The sequence below is a fragment of the Ictidomys tridecemlineatus genome, chromosome 3 (genome assembly GCF_052094955.1).
Source record: "Ictidomys tridecemlineatus isolate mIctTri1 chromosome 3, mIctTri1.hap1, whole genome shotgun sequence".
In the NCBI taxonomy this organism is placed as follows: domain Eukaryota; kingdom Metazoa; phylum Chordata; class Mammalia; order Rodentia; family Sciuridae; genus Ictidomys; species Ictidomys tridecemlineatus.
In genome coordinates, this window is record NC_135479.1 from 92,065,876 (window position 1) to 92,072,621 (window position 6,746).

A 6,746-nucleotide genomic window follows, 5' to 3' on the forward strand; every position below is an offset into this window, starting at 1 on the left:
GGTATATATGACAACAGAATGCATTTTGGTTCATTGTACCCAACTGCAGCAGTTTTATTTTTTTCTTTACATTTCAACTTTACATTTCTCTCCTTGTACACCATGTAGAGTTGTAACATATGAGCAGTCATACACTTACCTAGGGTAATGATGTCCATCTCATTCCATCATCTTTCCTGCACCCGTTGCACCCTCCCTCCCCTCCTTCCTCTTTGCTGTTACAACTTTTCAATAGCGCATTATTAAAGTGTTCTTTGCAGAAATCAAATGTGACCATACGAGCATGGTAAAAACTTAACCTCAGATTTGTACCTAACTATAGATACAAAGATATGTATAATTAACTCCGGATTTGTATTCCCACTCTACTTATTGACACCCACAACTGAGATGAATTTTCTGATGTGTCACCTGGACCTATTCTTGTTTAGAGGTATCCACTCAATGTCAATTCAAAAGCATCCATTGGCTCTCTCCCATTTGCCAAGCTGTGTTCTCGGGCTGAGAAGAGAAAAAAGAAAGGGGAAGGATAGTCCAGGTGAGAAACAGCTGGAAAAACACATCCAAGGTGAAGCATAGTGTGTAAAACGTCCCATAAAGTACGTATCATGTAAAGATGAGGACATTAATGACTCCTGCTAGTACTGGAGCATGGAGGATGATTAGAATGTGGAATTTTGCACTCAATTTTTGAAAGGGAGGAAATCTATTTGCAAGGTGGAGAAAAGGAAGAACAGTCTTTCAGGCTGAATGAGCAACGTGGCTGAGAAAAAGCATGAGCCTGTAGTCAGCTTGTTATATAAAGTGTAATATATTCCCCCAAAGATGCATGTAAACACATTTAAAATTGTTAATTTCTCAAACATCACTGTGGATTACTTGACTTACAAAACAATTCTTAAGTCTCTAGTTTCTGTAAAAACCATTTTCAAGTTCTATTTTGCATGACATGATGCATTTTTATGCTTTGTAGAGTTTTTTTTTTTTCTCTTGAAAATTCCTTAGCCATTTTTCTCAGGTTTCTTCCTCTCACACACTGTTGATCACACATGACAGCCTTTGGCTCTTGCTTCAAAATTAGATCAGGGTTCCAAGGAGTCTACACCACCTTCATTGCTGCCCTCCTAATGCAGCCATGATAATCTCATGCCTGATCTTTGCCCTTGCTCATAGATGCCTCTCCTGATCCTATCCCTGCCTTTTACACTAGATTCTCAAGGGGAAACGGCAAAAATTGCCATTTGAAAATGTAAGTCAGATCCCTTCACTCTCCTGTGTCCCCGGATATCTGGTTACTGGGTCACATCTGACACTGCTCCCTCTCTTTCCTCCACAACAGTCATGTCAGCCTCCTTTCTATTTCTGGAACATTCCTGGGATTCTTCTACCATGGACCTTTGCTCTATTATCTCTTTTTGGAATGCTGCTGTGTAAGATAGGAGCAGATTAATGCCTTCATAATACCCTTTAAATGAGGTCTGGCCCAAGCACCCTACTTATCACTCCCACACTCTTCTCTTTCTGGGGTTCCCCTGGTCCTTCTAATCCTTCCTAATTTTTCTTTCATTTATTAGGCACTGCCATTTCCAAAACACCATATGTCTATTTTTTTTAATTGTGTTTATTACATATTGTCGGTTTCTCCTGGCAAGACTCAAGTTCTTTGCAGCAGGGATCTTAGTCTTTCTTTATTACTCCTTGACACATCCTAACCATTCAAGCAGTGTCTGCCCCAGAGCTAGCACTCAGTAAAGAGTTACTCACTGAAAGCTGGTCCTCAGTGTGTTAAAGTTAATAAAGGAATGAGATCCAAGAGGTGAGGCCTAGTGGGAGGAGTTTAGGTCACTGGGGGAGGGGGGGGATGGCATTGGAAGGAATAGTAAGTTTCAAGGGGACCCTGAGTTAATTCTTATAACAAGATGGTTGATGAAAAACCTCCCTTGAATCCCAAGCTTCTTTGGATTTGTTTTACAACAGGATCTCTTTCTTTCAGATGTCATCCCCCCAATAGTGATGTAATCTGCTACCAGGTCCTCTCCTGACTGAACTGAGGTCAATACTGTGAGCCAAACAAACCTTTTCTCTTTCTATCGTTTCAGCCATGGGTATTTTCATGATAGTAACCAAAACTGTACAAATACATCATCTAATCTGATAAAATTAATCTCCCACTAAGCTACTGTATATTCATTTCAATTTTTGACTTAATGGGTTTATTTCTATAATCTCATTTCTTGTTATTTGTGATTTTTTTACTTTAAATTGATTTATCCTATTGGATAAATAGAGATTTTATTATTCTTTCTTCTTACTTATCCTCTCTTGACGTATAAATTTCAGATCTTATATCTATTCCTACAGAATTACTTATATATTGAATTTATTTATTTATTTATTTATTTATTTTTAAATTCAGTGTTGTGGGTGGAACTCATGGCCTTGCACATTCTAGGTAAGCGTTTTACCAGTGAGCTATAGTTATCTAGCCCTGAGCATGTTTATATAATAAACTCTAAATTCATTTTTCTATAACCATGTATATTAACAACATTTGTTTAAGTTCTATATATAAAATCTCAATAATTGACATTCACCCTTTAATCATAATTTTGCCATGTCATGAGTTGCCATGATATTGTGTTTTCTAGAAGTTCTCATCAATTCTTATTTTCTTAATTCAGGCAGTCATACCTACAAACATTGCTACCATTGCACTTGCTGGACACATTGGCTGGATATAATATTCCAGGGTTGCAATTTCAGTTTCCTGTACCTTGCTATAGATTCTCCTATTGCCTTCAGTATTTGTGTAGATATCTGAAGACAGTAGGCCTTCTGTCTCATGAGTCCTTTACTTATATGACTGCAGAAATCTTTCCTTATCCCTGGATTTCAAGAAATTGACTAGCATATGACAAACGGTGAATTCTTCCATAGCACTTCTTTTTGAAGCACATAAACTTTTGATCCATGCATACATTTATTCTTTCATTAAAAAATCCCCCCCTTTTTTTTTATTCCATTAGTTGTGTGCAGGAGACTATTATTAAGATGCCTGGACCCATGGCCTTTAGTCCATCCAATCCATATTCTCCTCTCCAAGAGTTTGTGTGGATTTTATAATTGTTTGTCACTCAGTGCTTTGCCTTCTAGATGTAAACCATTGACTCTGCAAAAGATTGTTCAATCTTTCTTTCCTTTACACACCTTCCTCCTAGGGAGATCTAAATAAAGTTTGTTGTTGTTGTTGTTATTCTTTTTATGATACTCTGACATTGTAGACAGGAGCTCAATATCTACAGTTTCATCCAGGGTTTTCCTAGCCTGTCTGTGCATCTCTCCAAATTTGTGTTTCACATTGATAAAAAAAAATGTTTTAAAATCCTACAATTCAAACAACTTAAAATAATGTGTTATAGATTTTCCTGACTTATTGGGGTTCAATTTTTTTTAGTTTTACTTTATTATGGTGTAAACATATAGGCATTATCAATAGATTTTATAGCTATGATCCAACATGATTTTTTTCCAGGTTGGTGACGTGGTATTATACTCTCTTGATACTGGCTAGTAGTAGCAGCAAGAAGCTGCTCCCTGTTGCCATGCAATCATGAAGCTCAAGAACTGATTCTCTACTGTTTGTCATGTTGCTAAGCTACGAGATTCTGTAGGTTAGATGCATTTTCAACTTACAACATTTTCTACTTATAGTGGGTAAAGCAAGAAGAATCTGGTATTTTCCAAGGAGCAGCTAAGCAGTTTAGGTAATTATTCAGATTGTTTTGTTTTTGATAGTAAGTACTCAGAGTTACTTTGTGAGAAGAAAAGCCAGGAGCAAGTAAAATGATATGAGCTCATGCCACTACTAGCTACAGAGATATGTCCTGATTTTCTAGATTTCTTAATTCCCTTCTCACTATATTTTTTATTTTACCTTTTTTTTCCTATTAAGCTCCACAGAACAATACAGAGACAGCCAAAAATATTTGTTTTATTGTGGATTTATTCACAATTTATGTCATTGAATAGAATTTTAAGCTAATTTTATGAGGACATTATAAGTCATCTAGTATACAGTGGCTAGTTAATCAGGAGAAGGAAATGTAGTCTCCAGATTCATGCTGTTATAAATTGAGATATTCTATCCAATTTTTTATGAAGGAGCAAAGGGGGGTTTCATTAAATTTCAAAGGCCTGTCTGTGTCCAACCATCAATGTGCTATTATTACACTTAATGTCTCATTCCTCATAAGGGAAATCTTTTTCTTTTTTCAAATCCCCTGTCACTTTCCAAATCATCATTTTTGAGAATCTACCAATCAAAGGAAATTGTGATTCTTTGAGCCTCTCAGCTGTACTCTTTGTTACCATGGAAACCAAGCCAAACTGTTACCAAGGTTACCTCCTGAAACCATTATTTCATTCTCATTATCAGCTTTTCCTAGGATTAATAAATTCTTTGAAATTTTGACATAAATGATGCTATATTTGTGTATAATTTATGGACTGGTATAAGGCTATTTTTAATTCTCTCCCCTTTAAAATTATACATAGCTGCACATATAGTTCAAGATGGAAAGACAAGCACACTAGCGTGATAATATTTTGAGCAATTGATTGTCTGGCAAGAGAATTAATTAGACACTGAGGCTGGGAATAGTTTCCCTTTAGCACAGATTTGGTAGCTAAAGGTTACTTTTTTTTTTCCCTACACATGATTTCATTCTGCAGAACTGTATACCATAATATTATAAATGCTTCTGTTGATCTTCTGTTTTTGTAATCAACCTATGGGTGGAGCCCAGAGGACCTGGCTTTAGACAAACAATGGAAGGTACATTGTAGAAGCCCTGAAAACACAAAAGCAATTGTGTGTAAATATGTAAATCGTGGCAAAAGGAAACGTGATTTCATTAAACAGCTCATCTAATATTGTTGAGAGTCAACACTGTTTAACAAATCAGGAATCTGAAGTATATCTTAGAAGAATCTTATATTTTCAGATATTTATAATACTTCAATATTTGAAGACTTTTAGAATGTTTTAAAAATATCTTCTGATACCCACCCAAAGGCAAACAAACCCAAAACACCAACTGTTAAAAAGACCATGGACTCAGAGGTGGGAGTTGGAGATATGACACTCTTACTTTAAAACTTTTATATGATTTGGCATCTATGTTTCGAATATTCAGTGCTCGAAACAAGCTTCAAATGAATGTCTTTGTTCTTTTGCAACGTGGAGTGGTGTTTCTCACAGATAAGGGAATGTGCAGGAGTTTTTGTCCGCCCTGATTGGAGATGAGCACAATCACACGTGGTCGATTTTGTAGAAGGGTCTGATTCCCCACACATTTTCCAGGTTGTCTCTTTATTTCCTTTGTTTCCCAGTAGGAGCTGTGCAGGAGTGGAATCTAGGCCCTGGATGGGGTGCATGAGCACAGAGATGGGCAAGACCTGCAGAGCCTGGGAGTGACACAGGGGGGGACCTCCAGGAGTTAGAGGAACCAAGAGACACTTCAAGACAGATCAGTAAGATTAGGTGGAGAAGGGAGGGAATCGATCTTTACCCAAAAGGAAAACCCTTTTCTGATTTTGTTAGAACTAGAATTGTTCACCTTTCAGAAAAATAGTGATCACTATACAAACTTGCCAAGTGTAAAATGTGAGCGACCTCCTCTGAGATAGGGAACGCTGTATATGGTGTACCCAGCTACGTGATGTCCTGGGTCTGAGCAATCAGAGTGAAGAATCTGGCCTGGCCCTGTGCAGGACATCTTTTAGTTACAATGCCATACTGGCCAGGAAAGTGGTACTACTTTGAATTTAAATATCATTACATCAAAGGGACATCCTGATGGAACTCAAAAGGTGGAGAACTAACCCCATAAAAGTAGAATTTCTTTGAATTGCTTTTTCTCCAGCCCTTATTTAGGATAGATATCTATATCTACCTACCTACCTACCTATCCATCCGTCCATCCATCCATCTTCTATCTCCCTGATTAGGGAACTCAACAAAATGGTTCCTTTCAACCTTCCTTGTTTATATTTAGAATTTTATTTTTATTTATTTATATGTGATCCTGAGAATTGAACCCAGTGCCTCACACATACTAGGCAAGCACTCTACCACTGAGCTACAACCACAGCCCCTGGAGCAATGACTTTAAATAAAGACCTTTTGCTTCAAAAAAACGCTTGCAGGCACCTCTGGAGTCCTTGTTTCACTTAAGAAGTGTTTGAAGGATGAAAAGAGGAAGGGAGAAAATTCCTGTGCCTTAGATGTTGCATTAGGGGATCAGATAGGTGGATGCTTCATTTAATTTAGTGAATTACAGCAAACTCACAAGTTGAGTCAGTTTTTTCTCCATTTTATAAATACTGTGTATGTTGTCTACAAAATTTGATTCCAATCATGTCTTTTGACTGGGATTCTGCTGAAGTGATTATGAGCCATAAAATATCACAAGTTAGGAGAGGAACAAAATGTGAAAAAAGCTTAGAGCCAGGCAGCTTATGAATAACCATGTGATCTGAAATGCCAAGGGGATTCATGTTGCTTCTGGGGACCTGACATTTGTCCACTCTGTTAGAGCTCTCCTGTTGACGGCCCTCTTATATTTATCAAGAACAGAGTGATGAGGGATGAACGGAGTTAATAAGGAATCACAATCTCCCCATTTGTGTGACTGAGTCTGGGAGCCCTCTGTATCAGGTGTGAAACTCCACCTTCCATTTACACA